At 44.6% G+C, this 26,212-nt stretch overlaps 1 protein-coding gene across 3 annotated transcripts in view; it reads left to right on the forward strand.

Annotated features, from left to right (window-relative positions):
* The window catches only part of Cavin4 (caveolae associated protein 4), a 100,924-nt gene that overhangs the window by 65,986 nt on the left and 8,726 nt on the right, over nt 1-26,212 (forward strand). For 2 of the 3 annotated variants that reach the window (XR_010066392.1, XR_010066394.1), the window contains exon 5: nt 9,991-24,127. The gene's annotated coding sequence lies outside the window, so the exon portion shown is untranslated. The remainder of the gene's footprint in view (nt 1-9,990; nt 24,128-26,212) is intronic. The other variant, XR_010066393.1, reaches the window with a different exon arrangement.

The raw sequence follows: 26,212 nt of genomic DNA on the forward strand, positions 1-26,212 counted from the left end.
CCTACTCTATTACTAACTTATTATCTTAAGACACTGGCTGTATTGAACCTTGCTAGGCTGACGGCAGCAAGCTCCAGCAACCCTCCTATCCCCATCCTTTACAGAGCTGAGTTTCCAGACACATGCATAGCCATGTCCAGCTTTCTGTGTGAATTCTGGGTATTGAACTCAGACCCTCCGGCTTGTATAACAACTGTTATCCGCTGTTATCCTGGGTCCCAGGAGAGAGGATTTTATAAGAGTAAGTTTGGGGGCAGTGTGCGTCCTTTTCTTGCAGAGAGCCTGGTATTACTTAATAAAGTTTTTCACAAATTTTTATTTTGTCATATAGATACCAACATAAGAATAATTGCACCTCATACTAAATCTAAGCACACAAGGCAGTACTATGTGTAGGTTAACTTGACATATAAAAAAGACAGTCACTAACCTCAATGTTCAGTTACAAAAGACCCTTAGATGACTTCAAACATCAGAAGATGCAGGGGGATGTTTGAGGTTTTTTGAACATCTTGGAATTGGAGACAGGCAGGTTCAGACTGTTTAATCACATCACCCCTGCACAGAATGCCCCAAAGGCCTCGAGGGTCTTCCCCTACGGCACATTGATTCTTTTCTATGGCGGAAGTTCCAAGGGACCACTAATAAAAGTGTGCTTTCATTGATGATGAAGAGAGAAGGATAGTATATGTGGGGGCGGGGGACTGAAACTTTAAATCTAAATATGTTATAGTTAGAAGCAGTAAAAGAAAATCATTCACTGAGGCGAGCTGCCAGGATACAGCAGGAGCACCTTCGAGGCAGACGGAAGGAAAGTGCATGCTCAGCAGCCGCCAAGGCATCACAGTTCACCGGAGTTCCCGACACGGGCACAGCACAGCATTAATTGCTTTGTTAGAAGAGAAACGGCCTAAAAATAAGTGAACAATCCTGGGCCCTAGAGGTACTAACAGCAGTGGAAACGGTTGCCATGACAACAGCAAGGCAAAGTCAACCGAAGGAATTACTAATACCTAGGAGTGTAAATGTATCTGACATTGAATAATGCGAGCCCTACTCCTTAGCAGCTTCCAACACTATTTTTGAACTTGGAAAAAGAAAGAAAGAACATGTTTCAGCAGTTATCACATGCAGGGGTTATTTTCGTCTATGGGTTTTACAGTGATGGGTAGATTTTTCACATGAGGTGGTGGGATTGATTAAAAAATAATTCTTATTATAAGAATACCAGAGGAACATTAGAGGACATTAAAAAAATAAATGGCCTGTCATTCTCCCTGTCAGTACAACTTGCCTATGCCTTCTTGCTCCTACCCCCTACTGCATTATTCTATGTCTTTGAAGTTCTGACAGTTTTGCATTCTGTGATCATGTAATCCCACGATGCAAGCATTTTCCGTATTTTAAAAGTCATCTTCACAGTGGTTGATTAAAATTTTGTCATAGCCGTTTATCAATTGCATCGTGTCATTGGGTGAACCTTCACCTGCGTGAAGTGTTTATATACTATTGATAAATTATATCCAGACAATGCAATGGTAGACAGGTTGTGTTCCAATGAATTATCGGCATGCACGTTCTCAGCGGTACACTCATTTGAGCTTGTATTTAGGCCACGGTGCATTACAACGCATGAATATCTTCTGGCTGGAGGTTGGAGGGGTCAGCAGTTCTTGATTACTAGACAGTGTCCACAATTAATAGGGTAGGGAAGAATGCCTTTTCTCATTATGCCGTATATTGCTTTATAATGCACATCTGCTCCCACACCCTGGGCTCTATTACAATCCCTAGTGTTTTCTGAAAGACCATTTCTTACCCTAAATGAATCTGTCAATAATAATTATTATGGTAAAAGTAAAAAAGCTCAGCTAACACGATTGAATCACTCCCTCATCGTCTGCTGTGAAGACAAGTGACTCTATATCACAGAATGACAATGCCTCTTGCCTCCGCAGTAAATCAGGGGTCTTTTACATCCTCCTTGGAAGCGTGGCCTCATATGCGGGACCATTCATCTTGTTTTGTGTACACAGTGGCCCTATCGGCTCAGAATAACTGTTTCAGCGTTTGAGGTTTTAATAGAGCTGTTTGCTTCTACGAGGATGCCTTTGGAATGTATGGTGATTCTGCTCTCAGATTAGAAAGTCAAAGGGCAGCCCCATAAGTCACTATGTAGAGGCCCTGCCTGAACTTGGAAAATTCAGTCCTGACGATGGACTAATGACTGGCTGAAAGTGGGATCATTTGTTATCATAACTGCTGTTTGATGAGCATTCAGCTACTGAAGGGTTGTGTTAATTCTAATCGACCAAAGGATGTTGGCTTTCTTCTGCTGCCACCAAGATAGGTGTCAAAGAATTGCATTTGACTGTTTTTGCATCTGATGAAGTTATTCACTGGAGAGACAAGAGGCATAAGTATGGAGGCAGTGGGAGACAGGGTGCTGCTGAGAGATGCAAAGAAGTGGGGTGAAGTCGTTCTTCAAGGGAGTTCCTGTGTTTTCAGTGCTGAGCATTGTCAGTGAGCCTCCCGGTCAGGTCAGGAATCAGTGCCAGAGTGACGTCTGTGGGCACAGTGCGGGGCATCATTTGAGAATCAGACTTCACATTTCTAATGTTTAGTTTAGGACAATTGAAGTGAAAAGAAATTTCTATTCCTCCTAGACACAAGGGCAAAAAAAAAAAAAAAAAAGATTTAAGCTTCTTGTCATCAATATATTCCTGCCCATTTTGTGGTGCTGCAGTACGTCACATTGACTGAATGGCTTACAAAATATGGCAACACAGAGGTTCAAATCCCGGGCTCTGTGAGCCAGGCTGCTCAGGTCTGACTATTTTGTCTCACTCTGACCATCAGCTAGTCTTTGGCCAAGTTAAAACTCTCCAAACATCACCTCCCTCACTCTGGGGTGCTAGTATTAATAGAAGTCATCTAGCTTTGTTGAAAATATTCAGAAGAGAGAATCCATAGAAGTATTTAATATGGTTTATAGAGCAGATGTGCTGTCTAACAAATGTTAGTTGTGACCATGGACGTAGTGCAAAAAGAAGACCCTTCGTTCAAAACCAGTCAGTCCCCTTTAGCTATAACTAAGGAAGATATGTTTATGTTAATTCAAATCCTACTGAGAAGCCAAATGTATGATTTGACCCAATTAGAGTTAGATGGAAATTCATAAGGAACACTCACTAGTCACACAAAGATCCCTCAGCAGTTCCTGAGACATGGGGGCATACTTGCTCCTGTGTCATGGCTTTTGTCACAGCTCCTACAACATGGATGGGAACAGCCATGAATTGTCTTTCAGATAGTTCATTTATGTCAATTACTGGCCTTAGCTCCATTTCCATTACTTAGAGGTTTCTCAGTCATAAAATTATAGATTCCAACATGAAACACTCACCCTAAAACGAGCAGAGTGAGAATTCTATCCTTTGGAGAAAGAATTCCCACTGTGATTAATTATTATGGAGGATTTATTCCCAAGACATGCTGCTAGAAGAGAACTTTGATTTCAGTTGTGCTGTGCTCCTTGTCAAACTAGGTACTTGGGTCAGACTTTAGCAGTGGTTCTCAACCTTCCTAGTGCTGCGTCCCTTTAATATAGTTCCTCATGCCGTGGTGACCCCCCAACCACAAAATGATTTACTTATACTACTACTACTTCATAACTGTAATTTCGCCACTGTTGTGAAATTGTAATAAATATACCTGATATTTATGATGATCTTAGGGGACCCCTATGAAAGGCTCGTTGGACTCTGAAGGGGTCACAACCCTAGGTTGAGAACCACTGCTTTAGAGAGACTTAAATACGGAATAAATCTGCTGTGACTTGAATGTGAAACGCCCTTTGTAGGCTCATGGGTTTACATACTTGGACCCCATCTGGTGGTGCCATTTTTCGGGGGAGGTAGAACCTTGCTGGAGGAAATGAGCCATAGGGATAGACCCTGAGTTTTTTATACCCCACTCTAGTTTCAGTAATCTCTCTATTTACTGACTGGATCCAATGTGATCAGCCTCTTCATGATGCTACTTTCCCTGTCATGATATACTGGGCTCTCAGGTGCCTGCTGAAATAAGGCCATTCTTCCCTCAGCTGCGTTTGTCAGGTGTATTGCACAGCAATGAGAAACATACCAGATACAGAATCTTTCTCTTATTGAAATGCTTCTGGGTTTTGTCAGCTATTAACAATACAACCCATCTGTTGAAGAAGTTATCGAAAACTGATGACTGTACCATAGACAGGAAAGCAGGTACTAGATGTGACTCTGTGGAAAGTCTCATTCTGTGACTGTACCCATCTTTGGCTCCATTTCAACCACTGGGTTACTTGGGGGAAGTTGTTGGGAAAACTTTACTTGTGCTGGTTAAATCTTATGGCCAACTTGACACCCAAACTAGAACAGAGAGAACCTTAATCGAGAAAATGTCTACCTAAGATCAGGGCATAGGCAACTCTGTAGGGTATTTTCTTGAATAGTTATTGATGGGAGAGGGTCCAGCCATTTTTCATGGTGCCATCCCTGGGCTGGTGACTCTAGGTTCTAAAAAGAAAGCAGGCTGAGCAAGCCAATTAGCAGCACCCCTTCATAGCTTCTGCATGAGCTCCTGCCTTCAGGTTCTGGTCCTTAACCCACCCTGATGAACAGGGCCATCAAAGTCTAAGCCAAATAAACCTTTTCGTCTATACCTTGCTTTTGGTCATGGTGTTTCATTGCAGCAATAGAAACCCTACGACACACAATTTAATCTTCCCAATGTTTTAGAGCAAGTTCTCTGAAACCTGGCCAACTTCATAAGTGGGAAGTTGCAATGAACTTCTATGTGACACGAATAGGGGACAAGTGCAAAGACTTAGTTGACACAGACGTTTGGATCTTGTTATAGAACTTTGATTTTCACAGTATATTCAGTCCTATTTGGATGCTCCCCCCCCCCCATATATACACTCTGTAGCACTGGGAGGACCTTAGACTATTGATAATAATGTGGGATGCTTACTGTATACCAAGATGTGGGGCAAGTGGACTGTGCCACCAGACAGAAGAACTGGTAAGGTTGAGCCAGGCCAAACCCCAGGAAATCTCAGAATTGAGAGTGGTAGATGTGGGGCCAACTCCCTGCTAAACCAACTGATGAGGAAAACATAACTATGCACTTTACTGAGAGGATGCTGACAATTGGTCATGTAGCATAAAAGCCTGGATTTTTCTATGCTAATGAAGTATCTAGATAGGTCTTGAGTGTTTTAGTCAACGAGCTGCCCTTCCTTACCATTCCTTCCCACAAAAGGTATTTAACCCCTAGTTCACCCCGAGTAAGGTGTGTGCATCTACATCAAACTTTCAAATAAAGCAGGTTGGACAAGGAAGGACCATTTCTATCAATGATCCAGGCAGGGGAGGCCTTTAGTGTAAAAACACCACACCTAAATCTCCCAGAGGCCTTCTCTCTCCCAGTCTCTCAGTGCTCTCAGCACTCACTAGGAATCAAACCGGATTCTGCCCTGTCTTGGACTCAGTTCTCCCCTTCCTGTCTGGGGCCAAGGGAAAGTGCTGACCTTTGGACCCAGTTCCCAACTCGCTGAGATCCCCAGCAGCTTTCAAGTTACACAGGAGGCCTGGAACCACAGCATCTGTCCCAGACAGAGCTGTTTGTCACCGAGAGAAACACAGGCTGAGACCCCTTATCATAGAATGGGTTCTGCCTCTCCTGAGCGGGCATTTGGGAACCCCAGCTAGAGGCAGACACACAGCCCGACACTAAGTTATTCTTAATACTCTACATTTATAATCACATGTCCTATTTGCTGTGAGGTGGAAAGGTCTATATCTTCATTCCCTTCCCTATGTTAGGAATGAGGAAGCAGAGGCACAGAGGTAATTACCCAGTAAACAAACAGCAATGTCTGCTGCTGACAAGTTATTGAGGATGCTGCTGCTTCTTGACTTCCTTCTACGTGCTGTAGTAGTTTCTAGTCATACAAGACCTCCTCTAAGAAGCATTCTATACTTCTTCCCGCTCTGTTATGTAGAGGACACTAGCAAACATTTGCGAATGTAAAGTACCAATTGAATAGACTTATCAATGCTAGGTGTCCTCCTCCATATACACAGTGCCTGTTGACAAAAGCCTCTTCTCTGTAAGAGCATCTGGAACCCATGTTCTGTATTGCAAAACTCAGAAGTCATGGGTTCTTTAACATAGTAGGCCTGTGAGTTGAGCCTTAGTAGCCCATGTAACCTCTTAGCACATACATGAAGTAGCTTCCGTCTTCATTGTTTTAGGTCCCAGTTAAGGAGCTTAGAGCACTTGGCATCTTTGTTTACTTTGTCTTCTGCAAATGAGGTAACCACATGTACCTGAATGGACATCTTCCAAATGTCTCTTGCCAACTCTAGGGACATGCCATTCTTACGACATGCAGAAGGGGAGCTGTAATAGTAGAAGAATCACTGACTAGGAAGAACTCAGATGCTATTCTGAGTAGCTAGGTCTTAAAGCAGAAAGGGATAATAAGCAGGGGACTTAACTTAAGCAATTGTTGCTTGCCTTAGGAAGCTCATACACAGAATGTGCATTAAGAAGGAAGGAAGCAACAAGGAAGCAGGGTAACAGAATTCTATGTTACTAAGAGAACAATCCCAAAATTTGCAGGCATCAGAACCCTCACAGAGCCTGCCAGACACAGATTTCTGGGACCTACCCCAGAGATTTGCGGGTGAGGTCTAATGACTTGCTAGCCTGAAACCTTCTTAGGGGATAGCCATGTTCTGGTCTGGGAGCCCAGCTGAGAGTTTCAGAACGGTGTAGAAATAATAAGTCACAATTAAGATGTATTTAGGAAGTAAAAGCTATAAGCAAAGGTAGCGAAGAAGAGAAAGATTTTGATCTGGATGGGTGACTGGGTTAATAAAGATATCATTGGTAGAGCTGAGATGGAGCTCTAGGGGAGAATCAGAATCCTTGGAAGTGCCATTCCTTCAGGGAGAATGCAACTTGCTTTCTTTTGTATAAGGGGTTTTATTGTAGATGAGTCCCGCCCCTCCAACCTCAGTGATTTCTACTTCCTAAGTATCATGGTAGTATTTTATGAGGACATTTCAGTAAACAAAGTAGCTTTTGTGGATGGTATAGGAATGGCTCCCATAGACTCATGAGTTTGAATGCTTGGCCCATAGGAAGTGTCATTATTAGGAAGGCTCCTTGTTGCAGGAAGTGTGTCATTAGGGATGGGCTTTGAGGTCTCAAATGCTCAAGTTAGGCCCAGTGGGATGTCTCTTCCTCCTACCTGAAGAACCAGATGTAGAACTCTCAGCTTCTAGTCCAGCACTATGTCTGCCTGCATGCCATCATGCTTTCTGTCATGACGATAATGAAGTAAACCTCTGAACAGTAAGCCAGCACCAATTAAATAGTTTCCTTTATAAGAGTTGCAACGGTCATGTTATCTCTTTACAACAATAAAACCTTATCTAAGACAGAAGTTTGTACCAGAAAATGGGGTATTGCTGTGATGGGCCTGACCAAGCTTTTGTTTGGAGGAATGTGGACTTTGAAACTTCAGATTAGGAAAGCAGTTGACAGGAACTGGGAAGAGAAGGAGGAGGAGAAAGTGTGAAGGGATGTAAATTACATGAAAGGAGGGAAAAGAGTAAAATGAAACTTTATAAACTCTGGGAAAAGAAAGAAAAAGCAGTTGAATGCTTTAAGTGGGACTCAATGGTCTATATTAGTAGCACAGAAGACAGAGGGACTAAAGGTGGTTTGAACTATGGGAACCTGGCTTAAGAGGTTCCGGAAGAGAAGAATATTTGTATGTGGCCTTGAGGCTGTTCTTGTGATATTTTGGCTAAGAATATGGCTGTTCTTTGCCCTTCTCTGAAAAACCTACTTGAGGCTGACTTGAAGAGTTTTGGATTAATCAAGTTGGCTGAGGAAATTTCAAAACAGCCTAGTATCGACTTTGTCACATGGTTGTTAGTGTTCACTTTGATGCAGATCTATAATGAAAAGGAGCAAGCAAGAACACAAAATGGACAGATTGAGGAGAAAAAGGGCACCAGAAAGAGGAATGGAGCTGTGTCTAGTATTTAAGGAGATAAACATATTAAAGAAATATGTTTAATATGTTTAAATATGGTAAATGGAGTGGTGACCTCGGGTAAGATCCCATCTAGCTAAGCTAAATAGCTTAGAGCCATGTCGTTATACACACCTTTATGAGGGGGCCATGTTCCAGCTCCAGTGAGTAGCAGGACTTGGCAGCTTTGGCCACATGGTTCTGGCTTTGGAGTTAAGGATACAAGAAAGCAGTATGGAATCTTCCTCCATGACTAAGGAAAGCCATCGAGGCTAGGCATGTGTCAGGGGTATCCATGCATGGGGGCCTAGACAGGCCATTATGTGAAGCTGTGAAGGGGAAGCCTGGGTTGCCTTAGAGATTCAAAAAATGCTGGACTTGCTGGAGCTGTGGGATACCTGCTGAGGAGAGATGAGACCAGTCCATAAGACCAGACGTATGTTATAGTCAACAAAGCTGATAGGACTTGGAGACCTGAAGACCGCTTTGACATCAGACCTGGGGATGCAAAGTTTGGAATTTGCCCAGCTGGATTCTGGTCTTGCTTTGGTCCAGTATTTCATCACAATGACCCCTTTCCTCCTTTCTGGGATGGTAATGTATGTCCTGTGCCATTGTATGTGGGATGATGTGGTCTGCTTTTTATTTTGATTTTTACAAGGATTACAAATTAAGAGGTTGCATGGGTCTCAGAAAAGACTTCTGACTTTTAAACGGGGTTGAGACTGTTACAGACTATGGGGACTTTTGAATGTATAGGTTACAAGCATATGGGGGCCAGGGAGTGGAGTATGGTGGTTTCAATAAGAATGGCCCCAATAGAGTCATGCGTTTGAATGTTTGGAGCATAGGAAGTGACACTCTTGGGAAATACGGACTTTTTGGAGTAGGTGTGGCTTTGTTGGAGGAAGTGTGTCACTGGGGATGGACTTTGAGGTCTCAAATGCTCAAGGGGACAGTCTCTGAGGCCTGTGGATCCAGCAGCACCATGTCTGCTGGCATGTTACCATCCTTCCTGCTATAACAATAGTGGAAAATCTTTGAACTGTAAGACAGACCCAGCTAAATGTGTTTCTTCATTAGAGTTGCCCTGGTCATGGCATGGCCTTTTTATGGTATTAAAATCCTAAGACAGCTGTTTAAGGGTGAGGAGATCTAAGTGAGATGCAGGAGGCTGCCAGGAGCCACGTGGGTTCATAGTAAGTCCCAGTAACAGTGCTGTGTTGTTGTCATGAATTACCTTAATTCTCACTCAGAAACCAGGAAAGTGCTCTTTCTCGTATACACATGCACACACGCATGCACACACACATATGCACACACACATACACACACATCCATACCCATATGCATGCACATATGCACACACATCCACACACACATCCAAACACACACACACACACACACACACACACACACACACACACACAGGAGTTTAAATGTAGCACAATAGATACAGAGCCTGATCAGTAAGCAAGCATAGGTGTATGTGTGCATTAAAAGAGGAAGAGGCAGTAGGATATCCCCACATTAGCTACCTAACAGAAAAGAAAACCCCATTCATTGTGGCTTTGAGTAAAAGTAAGCCATAGCTGCTTAAACTCTCAGGCTGGGATTTGTCAGCCTGTGCAGAAGCCGTGGGCATAATTTGGCAGTGAGCTGTGTCCTTGGAGGCAGGCCTGTGAAGTTGAGAGAGAAAGGATGCACTTGCAGAAGGATCCTTGATGGCCAAGCAGGACATGATTCATGTCTCAGTGATGCTGTGCCTGGAGGAGGAGAATGAAACATTTATGGAAATGGCTTTTCCCAGCCACGCAATGTTTGTCAGAGTGAAAATGGCAGGAGTTGGAGTTTCTTCCCAGGAGACCTTGTATTGTTTGTCTGTTTTCTTTCAGGTCTTTGAAAGAGCGTACCCCAAAACGGGGAGCAGTGTCTCTCGCTCCGATCGCAGGGTGGGGTGCCCCCAGGAATCACGAGGAGCCATTCTTGATGTAACAGCAAGAGGTAGCTTTATTAACGAGATCCCGGGTCTTAGCGGGATCCCGGGTCGACACGTATCTCACACAGGAGACAGAGGAATCGACCCCGAGCTTCCAAACTCGGGGGTTTATATAGGGGAGGTAAGGGGCATTCTCTCGGTTACACATGATTGGTCAATTCAAAAGGTGCACGGTTACTTTCGGCGTGAAATGACATCAGCAAGGAGTATGTGTTATCTAGCAGCTCGGCAGGCAGGTAGGGTGGCTCATCTCACTCAGGGGGGTGAAGGAAGGGGAGGGTGTCCTTGGGGAAGGAAGGATGGTCAGTGTCCTTGGGGCTGATAGCTGGTTTGGCAAGTCCTATCTCTGGCTCTCCCTCAGGCACGTCCGGCCCTGCACATCGGACTCTGACAATGAGCAACCTTTATGAAACTCTAGTTCTGCACATTCGGGCTCTGACAATGAGTAACCTTTATGAAACTCTAGTTCTACATTCCCCACTTTTTTTTGTTAATAGTTCTAATCCTAGAACTTCATGGAGAACTCAGCTTCATCTAGCATAACAGCTTGGTATTGTTGTCTTAACATGAGGATTCTAATCTGGACACTATCCAAGCCTATCCACCAAGGTCATGACTAGCTTTTAGAACTTCTGAGCTTATACAGACTGTGATCCCTGAGGCACAGTCCCAAGAAGTGTTAAGAGTACTAACATATGCAATGTTATATCATTTGTAATGGAAATCAAGCCTATCCCACACCTATCTTGATAGAACCCAGGACAAACATGACTGAATTTCCCTCTAGGTCCCAGCTCTCAGCCCCAACAGCTAGTACGCGGCTGGTGAGGGCTGAGAATTGACAGCTGTCAGGGTGGTCAGCAGCACCAGGTACAGTCCTTTCCAGTGAGGCTCGAATGTCTGGGCTCAGTGTAGCTGCAACCTGGAATTGATGGGATGTCTCAGGGGTCTCCGGGGCATAGGCTGCTGTCAGCTGTGAGCAGATTTCTTTCTGTATCACCTGTAGGTCTTTTAGCCTGGCATACAAATCATTATTACTATGGCACTATGACATGTTGGTTCAGTAACATCATCTAATACAGACGGGGGGGGGGGGGCTGAGGCCCCATATAAGATCTCAAAGCAGGTAAGGCTGAATCTGGAAGGGGTGTTTCTTGCTCTGAAGAGTGCAAGAGGGAAGGAGTGTCACCCAGTCTGCGCCAGTCTCCATGGTTAATTTAATTTGGTCAGGGTCTCTTTTAAAATTTTATTTATTTACTCTACCTGTCCTAACTTTGAGGTCTGTAGATACAATGTAATTTCCAATTGACCTCTAAATACTTGGCCACACCCTGGCTTACCTTGGCAACGAAAGTAGGGCCTTTGTCTGACCAGATTACCTTGGGCATTCCAAATCGGGGGAAGATTTCTTCCAGTATCTTCTTGATGATTGCAGAGGCCGTCTCTCATTTGGTGAGGAAAGCTTCTATCTATTCCTGAAAAAGTATCTACATGCACTAGGAGATAGTTGTGATTATATTTTTCTGGTTTTATCTCAGTGAAGTTCACTTCGACTTTTCACTAAACTCTCTAGGTCTCTTTGCCCTGTTTGCTTGTTAAGCATTCACTTATTGACATACCTTATACTTTCTACTGTCTCTCTGGCTAAAATCTTAAAGTCTATTACACACACCTTAACTACTTGGACAAACTTCTTATCTCCTAAATGAGTCCATTTCTGTATTTGGCAAAGTGAGTCTTTCCTTTATTCTCTGGGGAGTATAGCTTTCCCCTCAAGTGTGCCATTGTCCTTTATCTTTTAAGCAATTTGGGCCTTTTCTAAGTGAGGCCATCCCTTAGTCCGATCCTAGTTCTCAGTGGCTGTCTCTTGCAGGCCTGCAACCAAGATAGGCTCCTGCATAGCCATTTTTCGAGCCGCTTAATCTGCTTCGTTATTGCCCCATGCCACTGAATCTCTTCCCTCCTGATATCCTGAGCAATGAATAGTACTCACAGTTGTTGGCTTCACCAGGGCATCCAAGAGATGGCAAAAGCATCTGAAGTGTTGATGTGCTGGGGGGGGGTAGAGGTTCAGCCATCCCAGATGACATTGTGTTGTCCACCATGGCAGCACCCACTTGTCTCTGACCTTCATTCATGAAGAGAACTGTTCCCGTCTGTGGACAAGGTCCTCGGCTTTCAGCAGGGGTCAATTAGCCAGTCACAGAGGTCTTTCCTCCACCCATGGGCTTCTGCCAGTACTTGACACTCATGCTGTGGTGGCTCCAGGTCCGGATTGGGCAGCAAGGTGACCAGATTGTCCCCAACCGGTGGAGAATCTAGTCCATGGCAGCTGACCAGTGGTCCCATCTTTTGGGACACTCTATTCAAAGGCAGAACACCAGCCACTCTATCACAGTTTAAGTCCTGGATTGGGTGGTAATTGTTAGTGTCCGGCTGGCAGGAGTGATGTGTTCCAGGCAGATCAGGACTAAGTCACACATCTCCCAGCATCAGGTACTGGTGCACTGAGACAGGTCTTAAGCTCCACATACACAGTCTGTAGATATGCAAACACATGGCCTCACCCAACCATTTCAGCCCACGCAAGCCATTTTGGAGAGCAATTTTCTCATGAGCAAGGGATAGGGGCAGTCAGGGATGATTATGAACTAGTGGGTGGGTTACCCGGCCCATGCCAAGGTCCACTGTTCTTCGGGCAGTCCATAAGTATTGTTCGTTGCCAGTAGCCCCTTGCACTCAAGGTCTTTGGATATTGGCCCACTGGGGGGCATAGGAGCACAGAGCATTGGGTCCCTGTATCCATAAAACAACTGGGCAGGCTTCCCTCCTATCTCTGCACATAGCCAGCACTCCAGGACCGAGAGGCTCTCCAGTGTCCCCTCTTGTTCTTTCTGGGGCAGTCCCTGACCCAGTGTCTTTTTTTTCTTTGCATTAGGCACACTGATCTTTAGCCAGGAATTCTCTTCTGTTGCCAGGTACTGTCTTCCTAGGTTCCCTAACTACTGTGGCCAGTATATGTTCCTCTCTTGTCTTTTATCTCTCTTTAGCTCTCTAGCTTCCTCTTCTTTTAGTCTCTTTTCTTCCCTAGCTTCTTGCTCTTTTTACCTTCTTTCTTTCTTTCTTTCCTTCCTTCTTTCTTTCTTTCTTTCTTTCTTTTTTCAGTCTCTCTGCATCTTCTTCTGCAGCTATTAGGTGCTGTCCACTTTTCTGCACAGACACTGAACCATGCATCAACTTATTTTCTCTGCAACTTACAATAACTCTCTCAGTGACTTAGCTTAACCCTTCAAGTTTCTGTAACTTTCTCTTCATATCTTTTCCTTATCTTAGCCAGATTGGTGGAGCACTTTCCAGCCCCTCAGAGACTCACCCTTGGAGCCTGGCGGCAGACCTGGCACTCCCTACCTTCAGGCGTCTGAAGAGAGCAGGCAGAAGTGAGGGCCTTCTATCCGTGTCTGGAACATTTTTTTCTGGTCTCCAGTAGGATTCCGTCTTTCATCAGTGGTAAAGAAGACCTGTAACAGTTACTAACAAGCATCTCAAATGGGATGGTGAGAAAACAAGAGAATCTTGTGAAGAGGGCAAACAGCATTTATCTCTCTTCAGTGTCAGCTCCGTGGCTTTGCCTCTCAAGAGAACCAGCCTTCAAATGACACTAGGCTTTTAGTAACAACTAATGACAAAAGGATGGAGAGATGGTTAGAACCTGGTTGCTAGATGCCAGGTGGCTGACAGAAGAATTCACCTGGGGCTATCAGGACTTCAGTAGTAGCCCTTTACCAAACTGTCTCACTGGGTTTAAAGGGCCCAAGGAAAAGAAAACATTAATCCTGACCTTGGCCACCTCCAAGTAATTTAGTGCTGGAGACTGACTCCTCCCTTGGAATAAAGACAGCAGATAAGGCAGGCTTCCTTAAAGAACTTCTCTAAATGAGTGCTCTCCTACTGTGAGCAAATGTCAGAAATTCCTTTCCTGTTCTTGTTTTCCTTATAGCCCCACCTAGCTCTCAGCCTTTTTAGATTATTCTTCCTGTAGCATTTCTAACGCAGCCTGTCTCTTTTTTTTTTTTTTAGCCTGTTAACAGCATTTCTGATCTTTTAGGCAGCTACGCACTAAGTGCCATACCGGCTGAAACTCCACCTTTAAGATTCCTTGCTCCCAAGCAAAATTTACTCACTTCTCTAGCTTATCTCAGCTGGCTTCGAGCACAAGCACAGATAAAACACTGTTTTAAAAATTAACTTTGGCTATCAACCAACACACCGCCACTAGAGGGGGGTCCACAAAATTAAGTTCCTTACTCACTAAGCATTAAGGGGACCAAGTAAAATTCTTCAACGAACAAAGCAAACAGTTTCATGATTTCAAACACAGTCGTCGGTCCAAGATTTTAAACACGGTCGTCAGTCCAAATTCAAACACGAAACAAAAGTCAAAAAGACACTGGACAATACCACAGAAAACAATCCAGACAAACAAGACCAAGACAAAGCATCCTATAACCAATTTCCACAGATGCCTGGTACCTTCAGTACCTGGCCCAAACTGCAGCTTAACCTTAGCTGCTTCTGGGATACCAAACAGAGAAACAGAATACAGACAACAGACACTAACACATCTAAGCACACTTGTCCGTGCCTATACTTAAATAGGCAGCCGAACGCGACCTCCAAAGTCAAGTCACAGTCAGATCTTTTTGACTGTCCGTTGCCGGGTCCTCCCGACAAAATTCGGCTCGTGGAACGTCTCTCGCGCGTCCCAGAGCCAGGACCCGACAAAGGCTGGCTCGAGGAACGTCTCTCACGCGTCCCAGAGCCTGCTCGATTGGGGCGTCCCCCGGTGAGCTTTCTAAAAAGGAAAAAAAGAAAGAAAAAGACTATTCAGAGTAGGAATCCTTCATCTACTCACAGGCGCCTATTCGGGGTGGGAAACCTTCTTCCACCCGTGCACAGGGCAGGAATCCTTCTTCTGCCCAGACAGTGCACTCTCAAGCTAGCTTTCTACAGGGCGGGAATCCTTCTTCCACCCGTGCACAGGGCAGGAAACCTTCTTCTGCCCAGACAGTGCACTAAGACTCTCGTGCACAGGGCAGGAATCCTTCATCTGCCCAGACAGTGCACTAAGACCTTAAACCGGTACCGAAAAACACAGACTACAGGACTTAATTCACACACACTCACACACAGCGGCCGCTTTCCAGCACTCACACTAAAGTACCTCCAAGTGGCATTCGGGGTTCCGGGGGTCACGCTCCGATCCCGGACGAGCCCCCAAATGAAAGAGCGTACCCCAAAACGGGGAGCCGCGTCTCTCGCTCTGATCGCAGGGTGGGGTGCCCCCAGGAATCACGAGGAGCCATTCTTGATGTAACAGCAAGAGGTAGCTTTATTAACGAGATCCCGGGTCTTAGCGGGATCCCGGGTCGACACGTATCTCACACAGGAGACAGAGGAATCGACCCCGAGCTTCCAAACTCGGGGGTTTATATAGGGGAGGTAAGGGGCATTCTCGCGGTTACACATGATTGGTCAATTCAAAAGGTGCACGGTTACTTTCGGCGTGAAATGACATCAGCAAGGAGTATGTGTTATCTAGCAGCTCGGCAGGCAGGTAGGGTGGCTCATCTCACTCAGGGGGGTGAAGGAAGGGGAGGGTGTCCTTGGGGAAGGAAGGATGGTCAGTGTCCTTGGGGCTGATAGCTGGTTTGGCAAGTCCTATCTCTGGCTCTCCCTCAGGCACGTCCGGCCCTGCACATCGGACTCTGACAATGAGCAACCTTTATGAAACTCTAGTTCTGCACATTCGGGCTCTGACAATGAGTAACCTTTATGAAACTCTAGTTCTACAGTCTTGACTGTGTTAATTCCTGTAGTGATGTGCTTTAGGTTTACTCCCAGGGGACGTGAGGCTGCTTTGGACTGTCCACAGCACACTGACCAGGATTGTCTCGTGCTCTAGCAGAAGCGTGGTACATGATGTCTGAGACTGGGCAGTGTTTGGAATTCTGGGAACCTTTCAGTGGTACATAAATGTGAGGGCCTCAGGAGACAGGGTGTGGAGTTGTTGATCATTTAGGGAGGTTAATTGTAGCTTGTTAGTGGCTGTGGTCAAAGAGGAAACAAAAGGAAAGAAATTAGATTCAGAGATTTTTTTCCCTAATTCCCATTTCCCCTCTATCCTTCTTTTTCTCCTATCTAGTGTTAGGAGGAGAAACTGGTGGGATAAAGGGTGGGAAAAAAGAACCCACAAAGTAGCAAAGACCAGCTACAAATCCCAGTGGGAGGAGAAGGACCAGAGCCCCAAATGATCATGGCCAAACTAATTGAAACAAACATTTAATTAAAGCCAGATTTTTTTTTTATTCATGTACACCGGCTGCCTCCCCTCAGACAGGGTTCAAAGATCAGCATTGGACCTGGGCAGGATAAGGTTTTTATAGCTCAGGGGTAGGGAGTTTCCAAGTGGAGGCAGTTACATAGATGAGGTTACAAAAGCAGGACATAGGAATAATAAATTGGTCAGAACAACTTTTTGAAACAAAGACATGATTGCAAGGCAGTCATAAGGTAGCCACCACAGCTGGTGGTCATAACAACCTTTGAACCACAGGCATGGTTGAACTTTCCTGGAACAGTCAGTGCAGAACCGTTTGTAGTTAAGGTTACAGGTGGGGCATAGCACAGTCCTTGAGAGATTTAATCATAAACAAGAAAGGACCTAGTTTGTCTTTACTATCAAGCCTCAGATGGAGGCTGGCTGGTTTATCAGCTGCATGGGTCTGTATTGGAGGTGAACTCATCATAGATTCTTATCTACTCTGTTAGTTGTGATTGACTTATCTCATGTCTTTCTGAGTGAGGACTTTACTTGTAATAGGTTGGGAAACAATTAGTCTTCTCCAGCAGGGATGAGCTTAGGGTACCTGTAAAATGGAGGCATAGTGTGTGTGTGTATATGTGTGTGTGTGTGTGTGTGTGTGTGTGTGCACGTGTGCATGTGTGTGCATGTTTGTGTTTTGGGCACTGAAAATAACAAAACTAAAAATTGAAGAAAACATACCCATTGTGAATAGCCAGCCCTGGCACCTGGGACCATAGTGAGGTTCCTTCCCAGGCTGCTGCTGAGGGCTATGTCTGAGTTCATGGCTACACAGTAGCAGGGGTCAGTGTCAACGTCTGTGGCACATATGACCACTAAAGAACATGGGGACATCCCTCATCACCACAGTCACCTGGAACTATGTGGATCTTCAAGGGCTGTGCAGAACTAGCCCTGCCCCTCACTGGATGTGGTACTCTGGAAAGCTGGCCCCATCACTCACCCCTGGCAGCACTCAGGAGAGCAGGCCATGTGCCTTGCCTAGACATCACAGTGGAGCTGGCCCTGGTGGAAGGGGTTCCAGTAAGCTGGTTCCCAAGGACCTGAGAGAAGGAGAGAGTCCCTGCCATTACTCTGCTGTGAGTGGCCTGGGTGGTGTGGGTTGTGGGGAGATGTCCTCTGACCCCTTGCTGTTGGCCACCTGTGGCACTCAGGAAAGCTGATCTCAGAGATCATGAGGGCGGGTGAGCTGGCCCCACTCCTTAACAACTGCAGCACTCAGGAGAGTGGGCCCTATGTCTCACCGGGTAACATTGTAGAGCTGGCTCTGGTCAAAGGGGTGTGGGTGAGCCAGCCCCCAGGGTAAGAGTGAGGAAGAGTTGGCCCTTCCATTCTGCGGCTGTGAGGTGGTGTGAGTGCAGGGGTGATTACTACCTCTACCCTGCAGTAGCTGGGAGAGCTGGCTCTGAAGGCAAGAGAGCAGGAGGGCTGGCTGTGACCCCTCACTGGTGTAGCACTTGGAAGAGCAGGCCTTCCACCTCGCACAGTGAAGCTGGCTCTGGAGGCATGGGTGAGGGTGAGAACAGGAGAGCTGACCCTGTCTCCTGCTGATGGAGGCACTGGGTAGTCCAGCCTGAGCAGTGCTGGAGAACTCACTCTGTGTGGATAGGGGAGAACTGGGTCACTGACCAGCTTGAGTAGTAACTCAGGGCTCTAAGTTGACACCCCCCCCAAATCTATATCATCTACAGATGTCTGGGATGAGTGAAAGGGCCAGTCCTGCTGTTTCAAAGCTCCATGACAGGGGGCAACAACAGGATGACAGGGAGGAGTCCTTATGAGGATACAATATTGATGGTATCACAGAGATCCCAAACCAGACTCATTGTAATGAACATTTGCAAGTGAAGATATATGGACTATGAGGGCTACACTGTGGGACACACTATAGATTCTATGAGGAGATGTTTTCTCTGCTTTTTTGTCTATGTGTTTTTTTATTTTGGTAGAGAAGTTGTAAGGACAAAGGGCAGATCTAAGGGGATGGAGAGGTGAGTGGGACTGGGGTACATGATGTAAAATTCACAAAGAATCAATAAAAAGTAAAATAAAAAAGGATGCAAAAAAGAAAAAAAATCAATCAATCAATCAATCAGTCAATCAATCAATCCTCTTCTAACCCAAGAAGTCATCTCCACAAAAGTTAGACCTGAAGCTGGTTTAATTACTAAATGTATGCTCTGGTCAATGTGAGGACTTTAAGAGTGATGGAGATGTTCTCTCTCACTTAAGTGAGCATACAACGGGGTTCCACACAAAGAGCTAGTAAACAACACAGGGTGGTGTCTTCCAGGACCTTTGTCTTGAGAACTGTCAGAACAAAAGCCATAGGGAGGCCAGTTCAGAATGTGTGCCATTGGGTTAGAGAGGTCCTGAAGAACAAGCAAGCCGCTGTGCACCAGAACAGGTCCAAGAAGCAGGGCGCACATGAGCTGTGGACCAGCGTCTTTGTATGAGGAAGAGACCGGGTGTCAACATGGGTGTTACCAGAAATTTGAGGGAGTCTCCCAGAATTATCACATGTGACTGGGGGAACCTGGGGTCACCTTTGAGGTTCTCAGTCTTGTAAATAAAAGAATTTAAGAGTACACTCACAGAGAATTGAAGGCAATTTTATTACAGTTTCAAAGAAAAAAATTCCCTAAACAGGCAATTTCAGCAGTTGCCTGGAGGAAGATAGAAATAAAGAAAATGTCATGTCATCAATGCAAAAAAAAAAAAAGTCATATTCTCTCATTTCTCTCATGTAGGAGGTTGGGCTGTGCTGTTTGCCACACGTGTGGTTAAATCTAACTGCACTTGGTGATGGGTTGGCCATTGTTAGTAGAAGGGAAACAGGCTTCTGTGTCTCGGTGACGGGGAGTTTCAGAGTGTGGAGCAGTGATCTCCCACAACCAAACTCTTTTCCTTGCCTAGGGGCTGGGAGATTTGAGCTAACTCTCCCTTTTTATTTGTCTCTCAAAGACTCAGAATTTCAGAACAAGTTACCCAGGTCATAAAACTGACAAAAGATCTATTAGTTTTGAAGAAATGTATATACATTTAAGGGAGAAAATTGGATGCTTCAAAGTTTTCTGAAGGAAATGATCTAAGGAAAAGGACGAGGCTGTCTTGCTTTTCCTCTCCGGTTATTTCCGCTCCCCCTCCCCCTCCCCCTTTGGATTCCTACTTCTCCCTTCTCTCATAGGGATCTCAGTCTCTGCTGCCCCTTGCTGCTATCAGGCTGTCTCCTCACAAAGCATGCCACATGTGGCTTCAGATTTTCACCAGTGATCCTCAGTGAAGTGGGGGAGAATCTACTGTTTCTGTGTGATCGATTCCCAACCAGCGCTTCTGGGGTCATGTGGTCATTTCTTGTGTACCAGGGAAGAATAATTCCTGGGAAAGTCAGGGTCATGTGACTTAAAATTACTAATGGTTCCATTGATGGGAAGAGAGGGTAACTGGGCTTAGTGAAGCAACTGTGATCTACCACCAGTGTGCCTCTCTAGATGTGGGCACTGCCTTAAATAAGGCTTAGTGACCCCAGTGTGTAGCAAATTATCTAGGATCCAGGGGACCTCCAGTGCATGTTTGCTGACCAGATGGATTTGTACTCACTTGTTGCCCAAGTAGAGAGAACGTCCTTGGAACACTGGCTCCCAGAAGTACTAAAACCCAAGGATGCACAAAAGATATTAGCATATAAAAGTATATGCCTCTGTATAAAATGGTATATTTGTATATAACCTACTCGCATGCTTTTCTATATTACTTAGACTGCCCAATGCAGTATGACAGGGGATGCACATATTCAGGTACCTTTGCTGGGATGTGTGTGTGTGTGTGTGTGTGTGTGTGTGTGTGTGTGTGTATTTTTGGTCCTCAGTTGGGTTCATATATGTGGAACTCGCTGATGGAGATGTTGGGACTGATCCTCTGTTGTTCTGATGGCAGTAGAAAAGACACAAAGGAACAGATTTTGGAATCTACCAGTAAATGATATTAGCACCAGAGAGAATTCCTTAACTTTTAAGTCACTTATTTATGCAGCCAGCTGACCATGAGTAGCACTCAGTAAGGTACTATTTAGAATGGTGACTGCCAAATAACAAGCACTGCGACAATGGGCCTTAGACAAATAAAGGAAACTTGGATGAGGCGGCATTTTAATTAGATAAGTACAGAATGTTAGACATGAAAAGCTCTCAGGGAGAACTTTCCCTCAGGATGGAGACCCTCCAACTCCAAAGACCAGACCGAGACACCACAGGATGTAATCAGCAAGAGGATTTGGTTTATTGTCGGGATACACAGGCACAGGCACCTGCGGGCGCTTCAGTCACTCGGGGGACTGGCGCGCCCCACGGAACCAAGGATGGGCTTTTATAGGATTTTGGGGAGCAGAAGCAAGCATACAGAAGCAGATGCATGGTTACAGGGATATAATTGGTGGATTCTAATATGGCAAGGGTTTAGCCCGGGGGCAAGTTTCCTAGCTACCTTCCTGAAACATAACGGCTGACTCGGCCCCCCAAGGGTTCAGCCCGGGGGCAAGTTTCTTAGCTACCTTCTTGGAACATAACGACTGACTCGGCCCCCCACCAGGGTGTGGGACCTCTCCTGGGGCTTTTTTTCATTGTCAGGTGCTCAACCGAAGTCGTCCTGTTGCCAGGCCTTCAACCAAACATATCTTGCTTGGCAGCCGCTGTGTACTCAGTGTTCTAACCTTTCCCTGAACCAGTCATCTTAAGTACAGCCTTGCAAAATGGCGTTACTGCTGCTAAGCTGGGGTCTTTCAGACATGTTTTATGTTTATTGTGTTAGGTAGTTTTATGTCAACAACAAAAGCGATAGTCATTTGAGAAGAGGGCTCTCACTTGAGAAATGTCTCTATAAGATTAGCAAGTCTGTGGAGCATTTTCTTTTCTTTTCTTTTTTTTCCCAGAGCTGAGGACCGAACCCAGGGCCTCACGCTTGCTAGACAAGCGCCCTACCACTGAGCTAAATTCCTAACCCCAAATTCATTTTATTTATTTAAGTACACTGTAGCTGTCTTCAGACACACCAGAAGAGGATCCCATTGCAGATGGTTGTGAGCCACCATGTGGTTACTGGGATTTGAACTTGGGACCTCTGGAAGAGTAGTTGGTGCTCTTAACCACTGAGCCATCTCTCCAGCCCCTGCATTTTCTTGATTAGTAATAAATGTAGGAGGGCTGGGCCCACTGTGGGCAGTGTTAACCCTGGGTAGGTGATTCTGATCCTACCAGACAGGAACTGAGCAAGCTCTGAGGAGCAAGCCAGTAAGCTGCTAAGCCACCTCACTGTTTCCTATTTCATGTTTAAAGAACGATCGCCTAATTATTTTGCAGGAACCAACTTCCATCAGTCCTTGGACAGGAGTAAGTGCTAGCATATTTTTGGCATTTTCTATGTGTTCTCATTAAGTAATCTAAGGCATATATTATTTTACTGCATGCCACAATGTCCTACTGGAGTGCCCCTGAGCACAGAGGATCTTGATCTTGGTCTCCTGAGGAAGGAAGTATGACCCACCCTCATCCTCCTCCTCAGAAAGGGAGGTGTCTCTTTACAGTGCCACTTGGATCTAAGAGGAACTCAAGCACACTTTGCATTCTGCTCCGTAATACCCTTGAGCTTGTAACAACTAACAACCATCCCTACCCTCCCACAGAGAGAATGAAATGCAGGAAGTTCTCCTCAGATGACACAGTGGCAGTTTAACTCTCTGTAATTCTTCCTGTCACTCATTAAGTAATTAGAAGCATTTTCTGGAACTCATGGTAATTTTATTCAAGAAGGGCACAGTAGTTCACTCGGAGGAGAAGAATCTGACTTTGGTCAGGAAATAATGAAGTCTGCTTTGCATAAGAGCAGCTGCTAATTCACTTTTTAATCACTCTTTTTTTTTTTTTTTTTTTTTTGCTCCCAAATAATTTTAGGAACACTCAAGTTTTTTTGTGTGTGTTACCTGAGAACGTGGAAAGATCATAGGGTTGGCGAGAGAAATACCATTATGTGCAAACCCGGGGCCCTCAGGAAACTTCTTCGCTTTGTGTTTTCACCCATTCAGTGAGGAGCTTCACTGAGTGACCTCTGTATTAGAGTTCTCTAGAGTCACAGAATCTACACAAGGAATCTCTGTTTACACAAAGGGAATTTATAGGAATAACTTACAGGCTGCAGACCCACTAACCCAACAATAACCAGCTGTGAAAGGAAAGCCCAAGACTCTAGTAGTTGAGCAGTCCCACGAACCTGGGAGATTCAACTGGTCTTCTGTATAAGCTGGAATCCTGAAGAACTAGGCTCTAATGGATGTGCTGGCAAAGTAAGTATAAGCAGGGGAAGAACTAAGAACACTTCCTCCTTCCATTGTCCTTATGTAGGCCTCCAGCAGAAGGTATGGCCCAGATTAAAGGTGTGCCTCAAGATCTCTGTTACAGGTGTGTGCCATCCCACCTCAAGATCTGGATCGAAAGCTTGTGTCTTCCAGCCTCAAGATGTGGGTCACAGGTGAGCCTTCCATTTCTGGATTGTAGTTCATTCCAGATACAGTCAAGTTGATAACAGAGAACAGCCATCTCAACCTCTAAATTTAAGTCACTACATTCTTGATTGCAGTAGAAATAGCATCAGCGGTCTGTTTGAACCAACCACACAAATACCCGATGAAAACAATTGAGTTGGAGGAGATAGAATCTGACTATGAGGTATTTTTTCTTCCTTTGAGTGGCAAGGATATGTGTTTGAATAATATTTATCTTGTCAATAAGTTTCTTAAAATGAACATTTGGGCATCATTTCTAAGTATTTTATGGATTAAGAATTAATGAGACATGGGGCTGTCTTAGGGCTTATGATTCAGTAGAGGAGAGAAATGTGCACTCACACGTTCACAGTGGGTACATACTTCAGAGGCCCAAGTACAGTGGGAGGCAGAGGAGGGCGTGGCTCTGTTTAGTGATGCTGAGCTAGATGGCGCAGTGAGGGATGCAGGGACTGCTTTGGAGGAGACTTTCTCTGAAGAGAAGAAGAATTATTCTAGTCAGTTCCCTGACTGGATCAGCGTACACAGGCGTATAATAAGATGGTCCATAGGTCTGAGGCTTGGACATTTCCATCAAATTGTTTTCTCATGATGCAAGAGTAAATATTTCCTGCTATGTTTAAACATTTTACACTGAATTTCTCTCTTCTCTCCATCCTCTTCTGTCTGTTTTTATTTTCTTTGACTTTAAAAAATATTTTGACTTCAAAAATATTTTGAATACACAGAACTGATACCTTAGGTAAACCCATTGTTTATGGGTCTGTCTCAGAGTTTTACTGCTGTGAACAGACCCCATGACCAAGGCAACTCTTATAAGGACAACATTTAATTGGGGCTGGCATACAGTTCAGAGGTTCAGTCCATTATCATCCTGGCAGGAAGCACAGCAGCATCCAGGTAGACATGGTGTTGGAGAAGGAGCTGAGAGTTCTACATTTTGATCAGAAGGCATTTATTTACATGGAGACTCTTTCTTCTTCAGGTGGCCAGGAGGAGGGTCTATTCTTCACTGGGGAGAGCTTGATCACCAGGATCCCTTAAAGCCCCTCTATACAGTGACACATTACCTCCACAAGGTCACATGGCAGCATCCAGGTAAACATTGCGCTGGAGAAGGACTACTTCCCATGGGCCAAGTGTATTCAAACCACCACAGGCTTTGATTACAGTAGAACCTAGAAAAGATATGGAGCGATAATCAGGTCAGATACATACCTATAATTTCAGTACAGGAGGACCATAAATTCAAGGCCCACCTTGGTTACATAGCAAGCTCTCTATCCCCACCTATGTGATCATGCATTTACAATACTTTGCTAAAAGATATTTTACTTTAAGGTACAATTCTTCACCTTTTTTTATTTTTTATTTTTTTATTTTTTTACAATTCTTCACTTTTAAAAGCCTCAACACTGTCCTATTCTTTGAAAGACATTGAAGCCAAGTTATTCAGTTGGCTTCCATAAAATATAGGCTTTATAATAAAATCTTAGTCCTGCTACTCATTGTCAGTAGGACTCTATCTTTTCTGGGTGTTAGTTCAATTTTTACAAAATGAAGTAGCCTCAGCTGCCTTGTGGACCGAAGAAATAATAAGATAATGATATTTAATACAAAACTCTCTGAGCTTGAGAACCAACAAATATTATTTCCCTAACCTTTGCAAAAATTCTCTACATAAATTAAGTTAAATTTTGGGTTGTTAACACACACTAGAAGGATGTTAGGTAACTAGCTTCATGACTACAGAGAATTTGGGGCAGCTAACATGGATGATGGCAGGATGCCCCACAGCCATAGACGAGCTTGTCCTTAAAGGGAGTTGATCTCTATATTTTCAGAGTGACAGGTAGTGAGTGTGTGTGTTGAAAATCTTGGATAGATTCGAAATTGCCTTGTCGGCTTGGTATTGTTCAAGGAAAAACTTGACATATGGCCAGCCACTTTCCCAATCCATGAGGAGCTCCCCTGAGCCCCATCCATCATTATAGGGACATAAGACAAACTTTAGAGCCCAGAAGCATAAGCTCCCCTGCTCTTTTAGATCCAATGAATATTGTCCAGTTTTCTCAAACACGAGTAGTACAGAAATGCTGAGCTTTCTACTCTTACAATAGTTCAGCTCTACTCTTAGGATCATTCCTCAAGGCTAAGTTATATAAAAATATGCATTTAACTACCTTTTTGTAGTTATCTATTTTTATAGTTTCGACAGTTGTTTCTCAATACTCTGTAGGTAAAGACTGACACGGTCTGAGTCATCCTTGCATGGATCACAGTCCTCCTCTACTCCCAGTGTGTGCTTCCCTCCACTTTACAACTCGAGTGGCTCTTAAGCCAGCCCTGGCCTGCTTAAAGCACTCTAGTGGCTTTCCATTACACTGGAGGGAAATTGGGTCGCTACTTTGCTTTATGTAGCTCTTCCTGAGTTCTTTTAGTATTACCATTTGAGAACTTGGATCAGGACAGTGTTTGATTTTTCTCCTCTGTACAAGGATAAAATACAAAGATGACTTATCAAGGGTGTTTTTTACCGAGCTATATCTTTCCATCTTTCCCCTGGAGAGGTTATTGCTGCACTGGAAGAGCAGAATGAAGCCCGAGAGATAGAATATGCAGGCACAGTTCTCCGACAAAATGATTTCCTATGCTTTCGAAGAAGATCCAGTGTGGTTTGTGCCCTTAAATAAAATTTGTTTTTTGTCGAATGTGTGATGGAAAAGACAGAGAATCAGAGGGCTATAGAGATTTCCTGAAGGAATGGTGAGAGGAAAGGCCTGCCTTGAGCTCTGGAGGATTTGCTGTGAGCATGTCTCTGTCATGTGCCTTGTGTACTCACTGTGGAGAATTTAGTGACCTGACACTGGGAGGGCGAGGGATGGAAAAAAAGAGTATGTGCTAGGCAGTCACTATTGTCATGTGCACCGAATGGAGTCTAGCTACTTCCTTGCACCGTGCTAGTTCAATAGTCCCTACTTGGCAGCTACAGAAATAGCCAGAGGCAGATGGGCCATAATTTTTATACTGAGTTATGCTTCTTGTACTTTTACATCTTTCAGTCGAATCCATTTCCTCCTATCTTGAGAAAACAAATGCTTGCAAAGCTATCTTAAGGAATGGTTGGCAAAGCTGTCTGGGTAAACAGTGAGTCCCTGTTTACTAAAGAAAGAATGTCCTAAT

Source organism: Rattus norvegicus, chromosome 5, assembly GCF_036323735.1.
Source record: "Rattus norvegicus strain BN/NHsdMcwi chromosome 5, GRCr8, whole genome shotgun sequence".
NCBI lineage: Eukaryota > Metazoa > Chordata > Mammalia > Rodentia > Muridae > Rattus > Rattus norvegicus.